At 42.7% G+C, this 21757-nt stretch overlaps 1 protein-coding gene across 1 annotated transcript in view; it reads left to right on the forward strand.

Moving 5' to 3' along the window:
* Positions 1–21757, forward strand: part of LOC140197315 (contactin-associated protein-like 5) — a 1626808-nt gene that overhangs the window by 332377 nt on the left and 1272674 nt on the right. The window lies entirely within an intron of this gene.

The following is a 21757-nucleotide window of genomic DNA, read 5'->3' on the forward strand; positions in this document are numbered from 1 at the left end:
CCATGTACAAGTATTAGGAGTTAGCTGTAGTGTATTGGTGTGACATCCAACCAAAAAACAGCACCATTCGACAATAATAAAAATTAAAAAAAATATAAAAATAAACATAGAGGTTAAAGAACATATATGGAATAAAATATGTGTAAGTACGTAAATCCCAGCATGTATTTGCAAAAGTCATGGAATCTTGAAAAGTGATGCCTCATACTTTCGGATCTCCCCCCCCCGCCCCCCCACACTTTCAAATCTCTTACTATCTCTTCTTTTAGTTAGTCCTGACGAAGGGTCTCAGCCCGAAACGTCGACTGTACCTCTTCCTACAGATGCTGCCTGACCTGCTGCATTCACCAGCAATTTTTATGTGTATGGCTTGAAATTCCAGCATCTGCAGATTTCCTCATGTTTGCCTCATTCAGTTACCCAACGACTGCTTTGGGTAATCCACCTACTAACCATACCTTAAATTAAATCTGATCCAGGAAGTTATATTCCTTTCACTGGTATGGAAAGGGAAAAGTGTGGCTTTATACACTGAGTACACTTAACTAGTTTTACAACCTTGATTTATTATTAATGATTAATGTTTAAATATAGAGTATAAGATGATGGAATGCACAGAGTGGCTAGCCATCATCTTTTCCCACGAGTAGAAATGGCTAATACGATGGGGAGTAATTTTAAGGTATTTTGGGAAAAATATAGGAGAGACGTCAGATGAAGGTTTTTTTTACAGTGGTAAATGCGGGGAATGCCCTGCCAGGGGTGGTGTTAGAGGCAGATATAATGGAAGTATTTAAGAGATTTTTAGAAAGGCACATGGATGAAAGAAAAATGGATCGCCATGTGGGAGGGAAGGTTAAGATTGATAGAGGAGTAGGTTAAAAAGTCAGTACAACATCATAGACTGAAGTGCCTACTGTTCTATGTTCTAAATATATAATTCATTTTTATTTTGAATGTTTGTGACAGGCATTCACAAAAAAATCCAGTTATCTTAAAGTTTTGAAGGCTGGCTCATTCTGTGGTGAGCGAACAAAATATTTTCACTATTTGCATGTAGAATGCTTATGCTGAGCCTGTTGTGATGTCTTTTACATCCAGGTGGATCTAGGAACTCCTCTGGCATCACTTTATATGACTGACCTGGAAGCAGTATCCCATGAAGTATATATTATGACCACCTTTTTTATAAACCACTCTTTATCAAGCTGTAATCTCAATAAATTAACTTGCTTCTCTTACAGGGTATTCACAGGCAAGTTAAATCTTTGTCTATTTTTTGCAAGTATTATTCATTCATGCTTTGTTGGAAGTCTCCCGTTTAAAACTCTCTGGGGACCTAACCACTTAATCCAGACGTTAAGTGTTCTTATTTGGATGTGCTGCTAAACAGAAGCCCCTTCTGAATGAGGTGGGAAATTTTGAGCAGAGGTGAGCAATTGTAGTGTGCTGACCAATATTCTCCTCTCAAATGCCTGGCCCAAAATTAGTTGCTGGACATGCATTCATTTGCCATGTATGGACATCACCAAACATTTACTGCACTTTAGAAAGTTATACAATAGGAATGTGTTACAAAGGAATACGGAGCAAGAATGAGCAATTGGAGTTGATGTGCAGATTAATTTCAATGTACAAACATAATTGACATAGAATAGAACAGCACAGAACGAAGCTCTTCAGTTCCAGATGTCCATGCTGACCATGGTACCAAATGAAAATATTCCCATCTGCTGAACACGTCCAACATCCTTCCATTCTCTCCATGTACATGTGTCTATAATTATCTCTTAAACACCACTATTGTATCTGCCTTCACCACCATCCCTGGCAGCACTTACACTCTTCTTGAAAAAAAAAACGCCTGTACCACACATTTCTCTGAAATTTTCAGCCTCCTGCCTTTAGTATCTGACATTCATAGGCCTGAAAGAGACTCTGACTATCTACCTTATCTATATGTCTCCTAAATTTATAAACTTCTCTCAGGTATTTCCTCCACCTCCAACGATCCGGGGAAAATAAACCAAGTTTGTTCAGCCTCTCTTTATAGTCAATATTTACAAATCCAGGTAGCCCCCCGGTGAATCTCCTCGCACTCTCCAGCTAGTGGACTTGCTTACAAGGATGAAAAGCCTATGTTTATTTCTCTACTGTCCTTTCGCCCCCTCCACCTCTCCCAAATGCAAACCCAATCTCTACTGCCTTCACAAATCCTTTCACAATGCTTACGATCTGGAACTCACTGGTTGTAAAGGAGATGGAAACAGAATTTATCAATGCCTTCAGAAAAGAAATGTCTTCATAAAGGATGAATGTGGGAAGTATTTGGAAAGGGACTAAGCAGACTGCTCTGCATGTAGCTGGCATGGACTTGATAGCTGAATGGTCTCCTTTCTTGTCAGAATGAATGATTTTATAGTTTACCCGATCTTCCCAATACAAATCTGGTAAACATTGCAACATTTAACCCATTTTCCTGAAAGACATATAATCATTTATTTTCCAAGTATATCAGTTGATGTAAAATTCATCACTTTTTCTGCTTGGTTTTGGATTTAAAGATTTAAAATCTGTTTATTTTTGTCATTTTCATTTAATTTTTGAAGAAGTCTCCAGGCATTCAGATCTGTGATATTTGCTTAATCCCCATTCAGCTCTTTGTTTTCCACGCATCATTCTAAGCCATTTCATTTCAAGGAAAACATGGTTTGATCTCAAATGCCCTTTTACATTTAACCACTGTAGATGGGAGTGGCTCAATGGTTATTTCTGAAAGTTGTTTTTTTTTCATTCAGAAGGACAAGTGTTGATACTAGAGGCTAAGGATTCTCTACAACATTGAGCTCCTACCTTGAAAATCTGTAAGAGGCTGTTTGCATTCATATTTTTTGTAAAATATTGAACACATCTGCACTGTAGGTTTATTTGCTCACTTCTTTTTGGGATCTGGGCAACGACAACATGATGAAATTTTATTGCTCATCTTGATCTCTCCTTGAAAGTGTAGATGAGCCCATGCTTAAATCTTTGTGGCCTTTCTACATTGTAGATAAGTTAAATATTTTACAGAAATGCATCTACGTAGCAGCCAAATATGGGAGAAGAAAATTGTAGAGTGTCCTTGGCTTGTGAAATACTCCCACAGCACAAATGGGGAGGGTTCCAGGATTTAGATCTGCGTCAGGAAGGGAAATGTTCAGACTGTGGTATTCCTTCCCATTGGCAGGCATTGCGGAAGAGCAGGTGGAGCAGCCCAATAACCTGCAGTGCACGTTGTAGTTGATTCATCCTGCAACCAATGATAGAGAAACTGAATATTTGTGGGGGTTAGAGGGCAAATCCAATGGCAGCACTTTCTGCAGGAAACCTTTTTGTGTTGTTGGATCTGCCTTCATCCAGCCAATTGTAGAGTGTTCCAGCGTACTTCTTACTTGTGCCTCGTAACTGACTGTAAAAGCTTTTAAAAGCTTTTATAGGTATGTAAAAAGGAAAAGACTGGTAAAGACAAATGTAGATCCCCTACAGACGGAAACAGGTGAATTGATTATGGGGAGCAAGGACATGGCAGACCAATTGAATAATTACTTTGGTTCTGTCTTCACTAAGGAGGACATAAATAATCTTCCAGAAATAGTAGGGGACAGAGGGTCCAGTGAGATGGAGGAACTGAGCGAAATACTTGTTAGTAGGGAAGTGGTGTTAGGTAAATTGAAGGGATTAAAGGCAGATAAATCCCCAGGGCCAGATGGTCTGCATCCTAGAGTGCTTAAGGAAGTAGCCCAAGAAATAGTGGATGCATTAGTGATAATTTTTCAAAACTCGTTAGATTCTGGACTAGTTCCTGAGGATTGGAGGGTGGCTAATGTAACCCCACTTTTTAAAAAAGGAGGGAGAGAGAAACCGGGGAATTATAGACCGGTTAGCCTAACGTTGGTGGTGGGGAAACTGCTGGAGTCAGTTATCAAAGATGTGATAACAGCACATTTGGAAAGCGGTGTAATCATTGGACAAAGTCAACATGGATTTGTGAAGGGAAAATCATGTCTGACGAATCTCATAGAATTTTTTGAGGATGTAACTAGTAGAGTGGATAGGGGAGAACCAGCGGATGTGGTATATTTGGATTTTCAAAAGGCTTTTGACAAGGTCCCACACAGGAGATTAGTGTGCAAACTTAAAGCACATGGTATTGGGGGTAAGGTATTGATGTGGATGGAGAATTGGTTAGCAGACAGGAAGCAAAGAGTGGGAATAAACGGGACCTTTTCAGAATGGCAGGCAGTGACTAGTGGGGTACCGCAAGGCTCAGTGCTGGGACCCCAGTTGTTTACAATATATATTAATGACTTGGATGAGGGAATTAAATGCAGCATCTCCAAGTTTGCGGATGACACGAAGCTGGGTGGCAGTGTTAGCTGTGAGGAGGATGCTAAGAGGATGCAGAGTGACTTGGATAGGTTGGGTGAGTGGGCAAATTCATGGCAGATGCAATTTAATGTGGATAAATGTGAAGTTATCCACTTTGGTAGCAAAAGTAGGAAAACAGATTATTATCTGAATGTTTGCCGATTAGGAAAAGGGGAGGTGCAATGAGACCTGGGTGTCATTATACACCAGTCATTGAAAGTGGGCATGCAGGTACAGCAGGCGGTGAAAAAGGCGAATGGTATGCTGGCATTTATAGCGAGAGGATTTGAGTACAGAAGCAGGGAGGTACTACTGCAGTTGTACAAGGCCTTGGTGAGACCACACCTGGAGTATTGTGTGCAGTTTTGGTCCCCTAATCTGAGGAAAGACATCCTTGCCATAGAGGGAGTACAAAGAAGGTTCACCAGATTGATTCCTGGGATGGCAGGACTTTCATATGAAGAAAGACTGGATGAACTGGACTTGTACTCGTTGGAATTTAGAAGTTTGAGGGGGGATCTGATTGAAACGTATAGAATCATAAAGGGATTGGACAGGCTAGATGCAGGAAGATTGTTCCCAATGTTGGGGAAGTCCAGAACAAGGGGTCACAGTTTGAGGATAAGGGGGAAGCCTTTTAGGACCGAGATTAGGAAAAACTTCTTCACACAGAGAGTGGTGAATCTGTGGAATTCTCTGCCACAGGAAGCAGTTGAGGCCAGTACATTGGCTATATTTAAGAGGGAGTTAGATATGGCCCTTGTGGCTACGGGGATCAGGGGGTGTGGAGGGAAGGCTGGGGCGGGGTTCTGAGTTGGATGATCAGCCATGATCATAATAAATGGCGGTGCAGGCTCGAAGGGCCGAATGGCTTACTCCTGCACCTATTTTCTATGTTTCTATGTAAGTCTTTATGATGTCAGGAGGTGTTAAATCTCCATTATCCTGATCAGCCTTCATATCTACGCAGCTGCTTTTGTTTTTGGTTAGTGGTACTGACAAATATTTAAAGATTATCTTTATTTGTCACATTTACATTAGAGCAGTCTTTCCAGGTGAGGTGACATTTCACCTGTGAGTCAGTTGTGTTCATCTACTGTAATGGTGCTCCCGGTGTGGCCTCGGTGAAAGCCGACATAGATTGGGAGATTGCTTCACCGAGCATCTACGTTCCATCCCCCAGAAAAAGCGGATCTCCCAGTAGCCACCCATTTTAATTCCACTCCTCATTCCTATTCTGACATGTCAGTCTATGGCCTCCTCTACTGTCACGATGAGGCCACACACAGGCTGGAGGAGCAACACCTTATATTTTGTCTCCATAGCCTCCAACCTAATGACATGAACATTGATTTCTCGAACTTCCGGTATTGCCCCCCTTCCCCTTGACAATTCGCCAGCCTTCTCTCAACATATCTCCTTACCTGTCCATCACCTCACTCTGCTTCTTCTCCCCCTTTTCTTTCTTCTATGGCCTTCTGTCCACTCCTATTAGATTCCCCCTTCTCCAACCCTGTATTTCTTTCACCAATCAACTTCCCAACTCTTTACTTCACAACTCCCCCCCTCGCCACTGGTTTCACCTATCACCTTGTGCTTCTTCCTCCCCTTCCCCCACCTTCTTACTCCTGACTCCTCATCTTTTTTTCCAGTCCTGATGAAGAATCTCGGCCCGAAACATTGACTGTACTCTTTTCCATAGATGCTGCCTGGCCTGCTGAATTCCTTCAGCATTTTGTGTGTGTTGCTTGGATTTTGAGTATCTGCAAATTTTCTCTTGTACTTAATGATATGTGTCATTTTGCATCAATGACCAATACAATCTGAGGATTGTGCTGGGGGCAGCCGGCAGTGTCGCCAACATAGCATGCCCACAACTCACTAACCCTAATCCTAACCTTTATAATGCTGGAGGAAGCGAGAGCATCTGCAGAAAACCCATGCTGCTACGAGGTGCATGTCCTCCTTACAGACAGCGGTGGGTATTGAACTGTGATTGGAGATCAGTGGCACTGTAAAATCATAGGGCTAATGGCTACACCACCATGCCACCCCTCTCCTGTGGGGAATGTGGCAAATATAATACCATTAAATCTCAAAGCTGAGTTATTAGACTTTCATATCAGAGATGGCGCTTGTGCCTCACAAATATTACCTGCCCCTGCTCCCCCATCAGCCTATGTTTCAATCTTGTCTAAGTCTCGCTACATGCAGGCTTAGATGCTTTATCACTGAGGAGCTGTCAATGGAACTGAACATTACATAATCATCAGCAAACATCTGATCTAATGACTGAAGAAAGGTCATTGCTGAAGGTGGTTGTGCACTGGCAGAAATCCTGTGGTGATGTCGGGGGGCTGTGGTGATAAACATCTAACAATCAAAATTCTTTTCCATTCCGCAAAGAATGACTCCAACTTTTGGAATTTTTAATTTTTTTGTTTCCTCCAATTCCTACATGAGTTTTTAGTGTCATACATATTCAACTGATGCCTTGATGTGCAATACGGACACTCTTATCTTACCTCTGGACCAATACACATTGTGGCCCACTTTCTACATTGTGGGATAGATGCCTGTGTTGTAGTTGCACTGGAACACCTTGGCTCAAGACTACTGCCACTCTGGCCCCATAGCTTGTGATCGGTCCTGTGTTCCCAGCTGTTTCTTAAAAGAGAATGCATATAATATAGAACAAATTAGTGGGAAGTTAGAGGATTGGGAATAAAAACCAACAGAAAGCAGCTAGAAATACCATTGGCAGAGAAAAGATGAAATATCAAGATAAGCTAGACAATAGGTTTCCAAAAGATTTTTCAGATATATAGAGAGTAAAAGAGAGGAGAGAGTGGATATTGGACCACTGGAAAATGATGCTGGAAAGGTAGTACTGGGGGAAAAACAAATAGTGGACAAACTGAATAAGTAGTTTGCGTCACTATGGAAGACACTAGCAGTATGTCAGAAATTCGAGAGTGTCAGGGAGCAAAAATGAGTGTAGTTCCTATTATTAAGAAGATATTTGGGAAGTTGAAAGATCTGCAGTTAGATAAGTCACCTGGGCCTGTTGGACAACACCCCACATTTCAGAAAGAGTTAGCTGAAGAGATTGTAGAGGGATTCAGAACAATCTTTCAAAATTTTTCATCTCTGGAATGGCTCCGGAGAGCTGGAAAATTGCACAGATGTTTTCCTTATGGGGAAATCTTGGCTGACATAGAACATAAGACAGTACAGCAATGGAACAGGCCCTTTGGCTCATAATGTCGTGTTGAACCAGCTAAAAGTAAATCAACCCCCCCCCCCAAAAAAAAACTAATCCCTCTACACAATGTCCATATCCCTCCATCTTCCTCATATTCATGTGCCTTACTAAACGTCTCTTAAAAGCCTGTAATGTATTTGCCCCTACCACCATAACAGGCAGTGCATTCTAGGCATCCCCCACTCTCTGAGTAAAAAACCTACCCATCACATCCCCCTTGAACATTCCTCCTTTCACATTCAATGCATGCCCTCTGGTATTAGACATTTCTACCCTGTGAAGAAGATGCTCCCTACCTACTTGATCTAAGTCTCTCATAATCTTATAAATCTTTATCAGATCTCCACTCTGTCTCCTCCGCTCCAAAGAAAACAACCCAAGTTTGTCCAGCCTCTTATGATAGCACAGATCCTCTAAGGTAGGCAGCATCCTGGTAAAACTCTCCCGCACCCTCTCCAAAGCCTTGACATCTTCCCTCTTGTGGTTAACCAGAACTATATGCACAACTGTACCAAAACTGGAGTTTTATAAAGTTGAAATATAACCCCTTGACTTTTGAACTCAATGCCTCAACTAATAAAAGCGAACATTTCATAAGCCTTATTAACCACCTTATCAGACTGTGTAATCACTTTCAAGGAGCTATGAACTTGACCCCAAGGTCTGTCTGCTCAATAACACTATTAAGGCTCTGGCCATTAACAGTGTACCATCTCCTTGAATTTGCCCTACCAAGGTTCAACATTTCACATTTATCTGAGTTAAACTCCATCAGCCATTTCTCTGCCCATATCTACAACTGATCTATATTGTGCTATATTCTTTGACAGTCTGCTACATTATCCAGAACTCCACCAATCTTGGTATCATTTACAAATTTACTAACCTACCCATCTGCATTTTCATCTACATCATTTATATACATCACAAACTGCAGAGGTCCCAGCACAGAACCCAGCAGAAAGCCACTAATTACAAACCTCTAGCTCAAATAAGTCACTTCAACCACTACCCTTTGTCTTCTATGCGCAAGCCAGCTCTGAATCCAAACAGCCAATTTGTCATGGACCCCACGCACCTTAATCTTCTAGGTTAGCCTTCCAAGAGGACTTTGTCAAATAGAAACATAGAAACATAGAAAATAGGTGCAGGAGTAGGCCATTTGGCCCTTCGAGCCTGCACCGCCATTCATTATGATCATGGCTGATCATCCAACTCAGAACCCCGCCCCAGCCTTCCCTCCATACCCCCTGACCCCCGTAGCCACAAGGGCCATATCTAACTCCCTCTTAAATATAGCCAATGAACTGGCCTCAACTGCTTCCTGTGGCAGAGAATTCCACAGATTCACCACTCTCTGTGTGAAGAAGTTTTTCCTAATCTCGGTCCTAAAAGGCTTCCCCTCTATCCTCAAACTGTGGCCCCTCGTTCTGGACTTTCCCAACATCGGGAATAATCTTCCTGCATCTAGCCCGTCCAATCCCTTTAGGATCTTATACGTTTCAATCAGATCCCCCCTCAATCTTCTAAATTCCAACGAGCCCAAGCCCAGTTCATCCAGTCTTTCTTCATATGAAATTCCTGCCATCCCAGGAATCAATCTGGTGAACCTTCTTTGTACTCCCTCTATGGCAAGGATGTCTTTCCTCAGATTAGGGGACCAAAACTGCACACAATACTCCAGGTGTGGTCTCACCAAGGCCTTGTACAACTGCAGTAGTACCTCCCTGCTCCTGTACTCGAATCCTCTCGCTATAAATGCCAGCATACCATTCGCCTTTTTCACCGTCTGCTGTACCTGCATGCCCACTTTCAGTGACTGGTGTATAATGACACCCAGGTCTCGTTGCACCTCCCCTTTTCCTAATCGGCCACCATCCAGATAATAATCTGTTTTCTTATTTTTGCACCAAAGTGGATAACTTCACATTTATCCACATTAAATTGCATCTGCCATGAACTTGCCCACTCACCCAACACCCCCTGCACTACCTTCATCAATCTCTCTCAGCACCTTGTCAAAAAGCTCAATCAAATTGGTTACACATGATCTGCCATGCTAGCTCTCCATAATTAGGCCATATGTTTCAAATGATTATATATCCTATCCCGAAGAATTTTCTCCACATCTGCTGGAATTCTTTGAGGAAATTCCAGCTCTATAAAACTCTGGTTAGGCCACACTTGGAGTACTGTGTCCAGTTCTGGTCACCTCACTATAGGAAGGATGTGGAAGCATTGGAAAGGGTACAGAGGAGATTTACCAGGATGCTGCCTGGTTTAGAAAGTATGCATTATGATCAGAGATTAAGGGAGCTAGGGCTTTACTCTTTGGAGAGAAGGAGGATGAGAGGAGACATAATAGAGGTGTACAAGATAATAAGAGGAATAGATAGAGTGGATAGCCAGCGCCTCTTCCCCAGGGCACCACTGCTCAATAAAAAAGGACATGGCTTTAAGGTAAGGGGTGGGAAGTTCAAGGGGGATATTAGAGGAAAGTTTTTTACTCAGAGAGTGGTTGGTGCCTGGAATGCACTGTCTGAGTCAGTAGTGGAGGCAGATACACTAGTGAAGTTTAAGAGAGTACTAGACAGGTATATGGAGGAATTTAAGTTGGGGGCTTATATGGGAGGCAGGGTTTGAGGGTCAGCACAACATTGTGGGCCAAAGGGCCTGTACTGTGCTGTACTATTCTATGTTCTATGAAATAACAGGCAGGATAGACAAAGGAGAGTCAGTGGGTGTTATTTACTTGGATTTTCAGAAGGCCTTTGACAAGGTGCCATACATGAGGCTGTTTAACAAGATAAGAGCCCATGATATTACAGGAAAGATACTTGTATGGATTGAAGATCGGCTGACTGTCAGGAAGCAAAGGGTCAGAATATAGGGGCTCCTTCAGGTTGGCTACTGGTGACTGGTGATTTTCTGCAGGAGTTGGTATTGGGATTGCTTTACTTCAAGCTATAGCTCAAAAATTTGGTGACAGAATTGACAGCTTTCTGACCAAGTTTGCAGAAGCTACAAAGATAGGTTGAGGAAGTTGGGAATAGAAAGACATGGACAGAATGGCAACAGAGTGGCAGCTGGAATATAGTGTGGGGAAGTGTATGGTCATGCACATTGGTAGAAAGAATAAAGGCACAGACTATTTTCTAAATGGGGAGAAATTCAAAAATCAGAGGTGCAAAGGGACTTGGGAATCCTAGTGCAAGATTCCCTAAAGGTTAACTTGCAGGTTCGTTTGGTGTTAAGGAAGTTAACTGCGACATTAGCATTCATTTAGAGAGGACTAGAGTAAAATAACAACAATATAATGCTGAGGCATTCTAAGGCATTGGCCAGACTGCACTTGCTGTATTGTGAGCAATATTGGGCTCCTTATCTAAGAAAAGATGAGCTTAAAAACTAAGTATATCTCTAGACCCACATGCAGGCCTAACCAACTAATTAAAGCAAGCTAGAAAGAAAACCTAATCCTAAAAATCATTGTAACTTTATTAGAAAGAAAAATCTTGCCTAAAAGATGCAAACTTTTATTTTTTGGTACTATCGTATCTTTTTTCAGTAACTGTAGTTAGGGAGGGATTTTAGATTCAGGCCTATTCATCAATAGCCATGGACAAATAAATAAAGAAAAGCTATGGCATTGGTAAGGATTGCATTACAAATTGAAAAGCAGACCTTTAGATTTGTTGAAGCTGAATTGCAAGAATGATGGTTAATTGAGCTGCAAATTAAATCTAATAAATTAATATTACAGCATGAACAAAATAATTGTGGTTTCTGGAAATCCATCAGAAAAAAAATGTAGCAGAAACTTAGCAACGGAAGTAGCATCGGGGCAGGTTTATGACTTTGAAAGAGGCATTGCCAAGCGGCAGGAGTGTGGTGTGCAGGGTGAAGTGAAGAGTCGTGGTAGACCACATATGGGAAAACATGAAGATCTCTAAAGAGACTTGGGGACAAGATGGATGAACTGTTGTTGCAAGGTAACAGGGATGGTGATGTGATAAGTTAAGGAAAAGACGGTAATCACCACTAAGAATTTCATTATTCATTGATAATTAAACTATAATCAATTATCAGTACTATCTCATTATAGTTTTTACTTAATACCTCTTTTGTACCAACAAAATAGTATTCCTTCTGTTTCTCTTTCTGTCCCTAATATGACTAAAAATGACTGTATTTCCTTCTCTATCAAGTGTCTATTTTCATACTTTTTTTCATTCTTTAGGAAGATCTAAGCGTGATGCTCTTGAGATCCTGAATACAACTCCAGTTACCAATCTATATCAAGGCTATAGAGGTGTTGGGGTAGAGATGTGTCTCCACCAAAGGAAGTGTAAAGCGCTTCTTCCCTCTGACCCTGCAGGTCAGCCTTGGGCAATGTGTACCAGCTACTCACCCCCTGATCAGGGTCACGTGAAGCCATGGGAGCAGCCAGTGCATATCACAAGTCCTGGTTATGCAACCACTGATGCCAGGCAGACAATGTCTGAAGAGTATTAATAATGGCTGAGGTCATCTGTCTTGTAAGCACACTGCTGAGAAGAAGATAATGGCAAACTACTTCTGTATAAAAATTTGCCAAGAACGATCATAGTCATGAAAAGACATAAGAGCTCAGGTCATAGAACACAGCATATGATGAAACTAGGGACTTGTGTCAGGTCAGAGGTGAGGTACCTGTTCATAATTTAGAAACTATGGAACATCCTTCGCAAATTTTATTGTTTATACCGTAGATGCTTGTCTTGATGTGATCTGTATATGATGGCGTAATACTAGGAAGATCCGCAACATAGCCAAAGCCAGTAGAAATGCTATTGAGCAAGGTTGCTTTATAATCTAATGCTCTTTTCAGTCCTTCTCACTGCGATGTTACATATCATCTCCAAGCTTCCCATTGGAATGGAATCAATCTACATCTTTGAAAGGGAAAGATCTGTTCATTGAACTTGTCAACAATCATTGGAGCAAAAGTAAAGACCGTGCATACTTGTAAATGTTTTTTCACATCTTTGTCATGGTGTTTATCTTCAAGTACTTTCCAGACTATTAAGTGATTACCAGGCGTAGTCTTGTAATGGCAACTTGTACACAGCAACCTCCCACAGCTGCAGTGCCTTAACAACCACAAAATCCAGTGTGGCTTTGTTGAATGGCAAATAGCTTACTAAATTTTATAATTGTGTTTGCCTCTACCACTGTCTCTGGCATTTTGTTCCACATTCCTGCCACTCTCTTCGGAAAAAAAACACAAATCGTATTGCTCAGATCTCCTTTAAATTTTATTAAGAAAATTTTCCTCAAAACCGATGTCTAACTGCAGAGGGCACTGACTTAAGGTGAAGAGTGTTAGATGGATATGAAGAATTTTTTTTTCATTCATAGGCTGAAAAGTAATTCATCCTGCCTGAGAAGGTATTGCAGGCAAAAGCTCTCACAACATTTAAAAGTAAAAAAGTTCAAAATTCACAAGGTTATGTTGCAACTTTTTAAAACCTGGTTAGGGCACATCTGGAGCATTACATACAGTTATATTCGCCTCACTATAGGAAGGATGTTGAGACTTTGGAAAGGGTGCAGAAGAAGTTCACTAGAATGCTACCTGTTTTGGAGGGCACGTGCTATCACAAGAGGCTGAATAAACTTGAACTGTTTTCTCTGGAGCGGTGATCTGATTGATGTTTACAAGATTATGAGAGGCATTATGCAGAGTGGACGGAGTGTAGCTGTTTTCCAGGGTTGAAGTGTCTAATACTGTACCAGAGGCCGTACATAGAAGACGAGAGGTGGTAGGTTCGGGGGGGATGTGAGGGGTAAGTTCTTTACTCAGAGAGTCATGGTTGACTAGAATGTACTGCCTGGTATAGTGGTAGAGGCAAATACATTAGAGGCTTTTAAAAGACATTTGGATATTCAAATGGGTGTAAGGAAGATGGAGGGATATGGACATCGTGTAAGTAGGAGGAATTAGTGTTTGTGTGTTTTGATTTGCTTCTTAGCTGGTTTGGCACTGCAGAATGGCCTGTTCCTGTGCTGTTCACTTCTATCTTTTATGTTCTATGTACAGCACAGTACAGGCCCTTTGGTCCAATGTTGTGCTTTTAACCTACTCTAAGATCAATCTAAAACTTCGCTCTCACACAGGCCTCCATTCTTCTATCATGCATGTGCCTATCTAAGAGTCTCTTGAATGTTTCTTTTAATATTAGTCTAAATGTTCTCACATTCAAAGGGTATCTGGATGTATATTTGAATCTCCAAATCGCAGAAGCATATAGACTACGTGCTGAATAAATTGGATTATTTATTTATTGAGATTCATGCAGAATAGGCCCATTTATCTCTTCGAACTATACTGCCCAGCAACCCTGATTTATCTCTAGCATAATCACAGGAGAATTTGCAATGGCAAACTGACCTACAAACCCATACATATTTGGAATATGGGAGGAAACCGAAGCACCCTGAAGAAACCTACGCACTCCACGAGGAGGACATATGGACTCCTTACAGATTACATTAGAGCTGAACTTTGAACTTTGACACCTCAAGCCATAATACCATGGTGCTAACAACAGGAATTCTGCAGATGCTAGAAATTCAAGCAACACACATCAAAGTTGCTGGTGAACGCAGCAGGCCAGGCAGCATCTCTAGGAAGAGGTACAGTCAACGTTTCAGGCCGAGACCCTTCGTCAGGACTAACTGAAGGAAGAGTTAGTAAGAGATTTGAAAGTGGGAGGGGGAGGGGGAGATCCAAAATGATAGGAGAAGACAGGAGGGGGAGGGATGGAGCCAAGAGCTGGACGGGTGATTGGCAAAGGGGATATGAGAGGATCATGGGACAGGAGGCCCGGGGAGAAATACAAGGTGGGGGGGAAACCCAGAAGATGGGCAAGGTGTATAGTCAGAGGGACAGGGGGAGTAAAAGGAGAGTGAGAGAAAGAATGTGTGTATAGAAATAAATAATGGATGGGGTACGAGGGGGAGGTGGGACATTAGCAGAAGTTAGAGAAGTCAATGTTCATGCCATCAGGTTGGAGGCTACCCAGATGGAATATGTGTTGTTCCTCCAACCTGAGTGTGGCATCATCTTTACAGTAGAGGAGGCCATGGATAGACATGTCAGAATGGGAATGGGATGTGGAATTAAAATGTGTGGCCACTGGGAGATCCTGCTTTCTCTGGCGGACAGAGCGTAGGTGTTCAGCAAAGCAGTCTCCCAGTCTGCGTTGGGTCTCACCAATATATAGAAGCCCACATCGGGAGCACCGGACGCAGTATATCACCCCAGCTGACTCACAGGTGAAGTGTCGCCTCACCTGGAAGGACTGTCTGGGGCTCTGAATGGTGGTAAGGGAAGAAGTGTAAGGGCATGTGTAGCACTTGTTCCGCTTACAAGGATAAGTGCCAGGAGGGAGATTAGTGGGGAGGGATGGGGGGGATGAATGGACAAGGGAGTCGCGTAGGGAGTGATCCCTGCAGAAAGCGGGGGGGGGGTAGGGGGGGAGGGCGAAAGATGTGCCTAGTGGTGGGATCCCGTTGGAGGTGGTGGAAGTTACGGAGAATAATATGTTGGACCCGGAGGCTGGTGGGGTGGTAGGTGAGGACCAGGGGAACCCTATTCCTAGTGGGGTGGTGGGAGGATGGAGTGAGAGCAGATGTGCGTGAAATGGGGGAGATGCGTTTGAGAGCAGAGTTGATGGTGGAGGAAGGGAAGCCCCTTTCTTTAAAAAAGGAGGACATCTCCCTCGTCCTGGAATGAAAAGCCTCATCCTGAGAGCAGATGCGGCGGAGACGGAAGAATTGCAAGAAGGGGATGGCATTTTTGCAAGAGACAGGATGAGAAGAAGAATAGTCCAGATAGCTGTGAGAGTCAGTAGGCTTATAATAGACATCAGTGGATAAGCTGTCTCCAGAGATAGAGACAGAAAGATCTAGAAAGGGGAGGGGGGTGTCAGAAATGGACCAGGTAAACTTGAGAGCAGGGTGAAAGTTGGAGGCAAAGTTAATAAAATCAACGAGCTCAGCATGCGTGCAGGAAGCAGCGCCAATGCAGTCATCGATATAGCAAAAGAAAAGTGGGGGACAGATACCAGAATAGGTACGGAACATAGATTGTTCCACAAAGCCAACAAAAAGACAGGCATAGCTAGGACCCATACGGGTGCCCATGGCTACACCTTTAGTTTGGAGGAAGTGGGAGGAGCCAAAGGAGAAATTATTAAGAGTAAGGACTAATCCCGCTAGACGGAGCAGAGTGGTGGTAGAGGGGAACTGATTAGGTCTGGAATCCAAAAAGAAGCGGAGAGCTTTGAGACCTTCCTGATGGGGGATGGAAGTATATAAGGACTGGACATGCATGGTGAAAATAAAGCGGTAGGGGCCAGGGAACGTAAAATCATCAAAAAGTTTAAGAGCGTGAGAAGTGTCATGAACATAGGTAGGAAGGGATTGAACAAGGGGGGATAAAACCGTGTCTAGGTATGCAGAAACGAGTTCGGTGGGGCAGGAGCAAGCTGAGACAACAGGTCTGCCAGGACAGGCAGGTTTGTGGATCTTGGGTAGGAGGTAGAAACTGGAAGTGTGAGGTGTGGGAACTATAAGGTTGGTAGCAGTGGATGGGAGATCTCCTGAGCAGATAAAGTCGGTGATGGTGTGGGAGACAATGGCCTGGTGCTCCTTAGTGGGGTCACGATCGAGGGGTAAATAAGAGGAGGTATCCGCAAGTTGCCGCTGTGTCTCGGCGAGGTAGAGGTCAGTACGCCAGACTACAACAGCACCCCGCTTATCGCCGGGTTTAATAGTAAGGTTAGGATTAGTGCGGAGGGAGTGGAGAGCAGAGCGTTCAGAAGGAGTAAGGTTGGAATGGGAACAAGGTGCGGTGAAGTCGAGATGGTTGATGTCCCGTCAGCAGTTAGCAATAAAGAGATCTAGAGCAGGCAGAAGACCAGAGCAGGGTGTCCATGAAGAAGAGGAGGGTTGAAGACGGGAGAAGGAGACATCGGTGGAGGTGGAAAACCCGGACTCCAGCAACGACCATGGACACCTTCACAGCGACTGCGCAACCACCAACTGCGACTCCAGCCTTGAACTCCAGGCCGGGACTTTATGTGCTGCTATTGTGACTCCTGTCTCCCCTTCTCCCACCAATACTCTGCAATCCCGTCTCCCTCAGATCCCATTGTCAGCTCCTTGGTACTCAGAGGCTCCATCTTCCTCTCAGCCCAACCCTCCTCTCCCCACTGACACCCCCAGCCTCCCCTCTCCCACCTCTGATCCCAGCTCTCATCCGTGCTGGGTCTTTACCATCCCCTCCGACCTTCAACTGTCGGAGGCAGAACGCTCTGTCCTCAGTGAGGGCCTCACCTTTGTCCCCCTTCGCCCACACCTCAGCGAGTTCCGTGTTCGCCATGATGCGGAATTCTTCTTCCGCCATCTCCATCTCCGAGCCTACTTCTTCGGCAAGGACTCTTCCACCCCCACCGATGATCCCTTCTCCCGTCTTCAACCCTCCATCCCTCCCCCTCCCGTCTTCTCCTATCATTGTGGATCTCCCCTTCCCCCTCCCATTTTCAAATCTCTTACTAACTCTTTCTTCAGTTAGTCCTGATGAAGGGTCTCGGCCTGAAACATCGACTGTATCTCTTCCTAGAGATGCTGCCTGGCCTGCTGCGTTCACCAGCAACTTTGATGTGTGTTGCATAGCATGGTGCTAGTTGCTATGCTACCATGGCACCCCATGGTGTAGATATTTGTTGCTTGGCATAGACACAGTAGGGCAGGCTGTATAAATGTATTACTATGATGCTGTTTGAAAAGGAGAAGGAGAAGAGAGTTTATAGAGGAGAATAAGTAAAGAAATAACAGGGAATTGAATAGAGCCAAAAGGGCAATGAGAAAAAATGTGATAATAAGGCAAGAAACTAGGAGAGACCAGATCCTTGTTAAATTCCACTATTTTTTTTCTCACCCCCCCCCCCCACCACCCCAGTTCTCAAATAAGGCCACAAACCTGAAACATTATTTCTCTTTGAACATCTGCCCAACCTGTTGAATTGCCTGTTTATTTCAGATTTCCAGTATGGCTTGGGTTTTATTTTGCTTTTCTAAGGATGCTTTTGTTTCCTCAGGCTTATGTTTGTGTAGAGCGTGATGTATTGCTTCATCAGGGAGTTGTAATGCTAGAATGCATTTTCACTTTGGTTCCATTAACACAGGCAGAAGCTTTATTTTTCAAATATCATGCGTTTTGTGGTAGGGGAAAGAAAGCAGATATACTGCATGTAACATATACGGTACTTCTAGAGAACTGGAGCCAGATGTTTGAAGGGAGCAGCTGAGGAACATTTCCACCTGGCCAAAATTTGAAAGATGCTAATAAAGTGCAAGTATTGTTCATTATAACTCTGACCTTGATAGACTTTTGTATATTCTTAGGTTTTGGCTAAGAGAAAACACTACTCATGTATAAAGATTTAACTGAATGGCAGAACAAGTTCAAGGGACTAAGTCATCTATTCCTGGCCTTGTATTTGTATGTTCAACAGCAGTGCACAATTAGAATCACATTTTTTGTGGGTGGAGCAGTTCTGTAAGATAGAACATAGAACAGACAACGTCCAGAAAAAATTACACTCAGTGACCACTTTATTAGGTACAGGAGTTGAACCTGGCGAACCTGGTGCAGTAGATCATCTAGGTCATGGTTTGACATGTTGTGCATTCAGAGATGCTCTTCTGCACACCACTGTGTAGTTATCTGAGTTACTGTCACCTTCCTGTCAGCTTGAAACAGTCCGGCCATTCTCCTCTTACATCTCTCATTAACAAGGCATTTTCACCCTCAGACCTGGCATTCACTGGATGTTTTTTTTTGTTTTTCACACCATTCCTTGTAAACTCTAAAGACATATGTGTGATAATCTCATGACATCAGCAGTTTTTGTAATAGTCAAACCATCCTGTCTAGCACCAACAATCATTTCACAGTCAAAGTCACTTAGATCACATTTCTTTCCCATTCTGATGTTTAGTCTGAACAACAACTGAACCTCTTGACCATATCTACATGCTTTTACGCATTGAGTTGCAGCCACATAAATGTGTGATTAGATATTTACCTTAATGAGCAGGTGTTCAGGTGTTCCTAATAAAGTGGTCACTGGCTGTACATTTGTGTCCTAACTGCTTCCATAGAAAATATCATAACAGACACATCTGTGACCTTGAGTAAGTTGGAAGTGACAGTGAGGGAAAGAGCTTGTTTTTTAGCAGTTTATTTCAAAGAAAAAATGATCTATTTCTAAGTATTCAAGGTGATAAGCTTTGAAAAGTATCTGTACGCAGTAGAGCTATGTTGAAGTTGCAATAATAGTTTATAGATGGAAAAGGATACAGAATCTGTGATCTGGGGCAATAGAAGAAGGACGGAGGAACTCAGCGAGTCAGGGAGCATCTATGAAAAGTGACAATCAATATTTCAGATCGAGACCTGTCATCTCGACTGATCAGTCCATTTCCTCCATCAAGTGCTGGCTGGCATGCTGAGTTCCTCCAGCATGTTGTGTGTTGCTACAAAAATAGTTTTACTTGATCAAGAGGAAAGGAAGCACTTAAGGTGGTAGCAATCTGTGCCCTGTTCCCTTAGAGACTATGGAGCACTATAGTACAGAAACAGGCATTTTGTCCCATCTGCTCTGTGCTGGCATGATCTTCTGGCTAGTCTCATCTAGCTGCACCTGGATCTTAGCCTTAAGTACCACTCGCATCCATGTACCTATCCAAATTTTATTTAAATGTTATAATTGAACCAGCTTCCACAACTTCTGCTGGCAGAGCATTCAAAACTCACACCAACCTGAAGTTCTCTTCAAGTTTCTCTTAAATATTTGACCTTCCTCTCTAAACCTGTCACCACTAGTTCAACTAACTGGGTAAGTCATGCTTCAGTTTAACATGGAGACACAAGGGAATGCAGATGCTGAATCTGAAGCAACACAAAAGATGCTGGTGGAACTCAGTGGAAGGAAATGGACAGTGGACATTTCAGGTTGAGATCCTTCATCTGGACTGATCAAGATGATGAATCACAAATAGAAATATCAACCGCCCAGTATTTCCTCCAGATGTTTTATCATGCCTTGGCACAACATCTTGGAAAAAACACAACACTGCCAACTGTGTTGCACTCTCACTCTGCTGCCCCACAATGCTAATTTAGAGAATGTGCTGCAAAATAATCCTGAGACCCAGGATATTTGGATCAGGATATTTGTTTCCACTAAGCCAAGACTGACACCTGATGGCAGGCAGAGATCAAGCAATGACTAGGTGTTTTTGGAAATCCACTTTCCGTGGTATCGTCTATTAAAAAAAATCATACCAAGCTAACATGTTTCCTGAGCAGTGACAATCTGATGTTGTTGTGATGTGGTAGCAGAAATAATGGTTGAATGCTCATTAATAAAATCTCAATCTCTCACTCAACGGGGTTCAAAGGTGATTCTCAGTGTTGGGCTCACACACAATAGAAATAGACGTTTTTGTCCCACATTCGCTGAAGAATTTGAAGGAAGAATTTTGGTGGTTAAGAACCCCAATTCTTCTTCATTCTAGAAAAGGAGTCCCTTTTGAACGTTGATGGACTATTTTGGGTAAGGCTTTGGAGAGGTGGGATGTATGGAGAGTTCCCCAGCCATTGATCATCGCCCTTGTGATCTGCCACAGAAGCATGTTTCAGATTAGTACAGCCAGGTCACACTTTTAACTTGACTATAGTGAGATGGTGTGTATCGTTCCTTTTTCCTAATAAACACGAGTTCAAACCAGCACAGACAAGATGCTTTCTGCTTAATATGTTGTAAACTTTGTATATGGAAGGACCATAACGTAGAACATGGAACACAAAACATAGAAGTACAGCAGAGTTCAGGCTCTTTGGCCCACTATGTTGTGTTGACCCTTTAACCTAATCAGTGATCAATCTAACCCTTCCCTCCAACATAGACCTCCATTGTCATTTCAACCTGAAATTTTCTTTCAAATATAGGCTTTCCAAATAGTCAAATCTCCATTTCTAGCATGCTCCAGCACTTATCACAGATGGATATGGTTTACCTGGAATAATTACACCGTACTTAACATTTACTGCCTTTGGACAAATTAACAAAACAGTCATTTAGTGACATCATTCAATGTTAGTATCTAATTCCCAATGCTTCCCCAGAGACCAGCTCTTCACAATGCTTTAGAACAGATGTATCTACTTATCAGGCTTTAGACAGACCAAACATTAGCGGAATTTCATGAGTGCATAGCAGCACTTTGATTTTGCAGTTAGCCTGTCCTGTTGCAGAGCGTTATGGGTATGAGGTGATTACTGAGCTCTCTTGTTGAAATGGGTAGTGATCTTGGGGACTGGAGTGATATGCCATGATTTGCAAATCTCCAGAAACTGCCTGGCAGTTTACAGCATTCACCCATTTGCCTTGCACCATGAAATCTTGCCCACAGCTCCCAGCTATTATTATAAACACAGATTTGCATGTTAATTACACATTACATTCACCATAGAAATTCAGGATTGATGATTATAAATGTAAATATCCTTTTAATGGCAAGAATGTTCACTTAATGTCAATCAATAGCTCTGGCATGAGGAGTAATTTAAAGTGCTCAAACTTAATCCCACAAAATAATATTTCATAATTACTGTTGTTTTTTCTCCCTAAATTGCATTTGTCTCCAAAAAAATATTTACCTATATATGCATTTATTTATTTATTTATTTGTTTGTTTGTTAATTGATACCATGCTGAACCAGCCGCATGACCCAGCAACCTACCTGTTTAACCCTAGCCTAATCATAGGACAAATTACAATGACCAATTAACCTACTAACCGATATGTTTTTGGACTGTGGGAGGAAACTGGAAAACCCAGAGGAAACCAATGCTGCGAAGGGGAGGATGCACAAGCTCTCTATCAACGGCACTGGAATTGAACTCAGAACTCCGATGCCCCACGCTGTAATTGAGTCATGCTAACCGCTGCGCTACTCTGGCA

Source organism: Mobula birostris, chromosome 5, assembly GCF_030028105.1.
Source record: "Mobula birostris isolate sMobBir1 chromosome 5, sMobBir1.hap1, whole genome shotgun sequence".
In the NCBI taxonomy this organism is placed as follows: Eukaryota; Metazoa; Chordata; class Chondrichthyes; order Myliobatiformes; family Myliobatidae; genus Mobula; species Mobula birostris.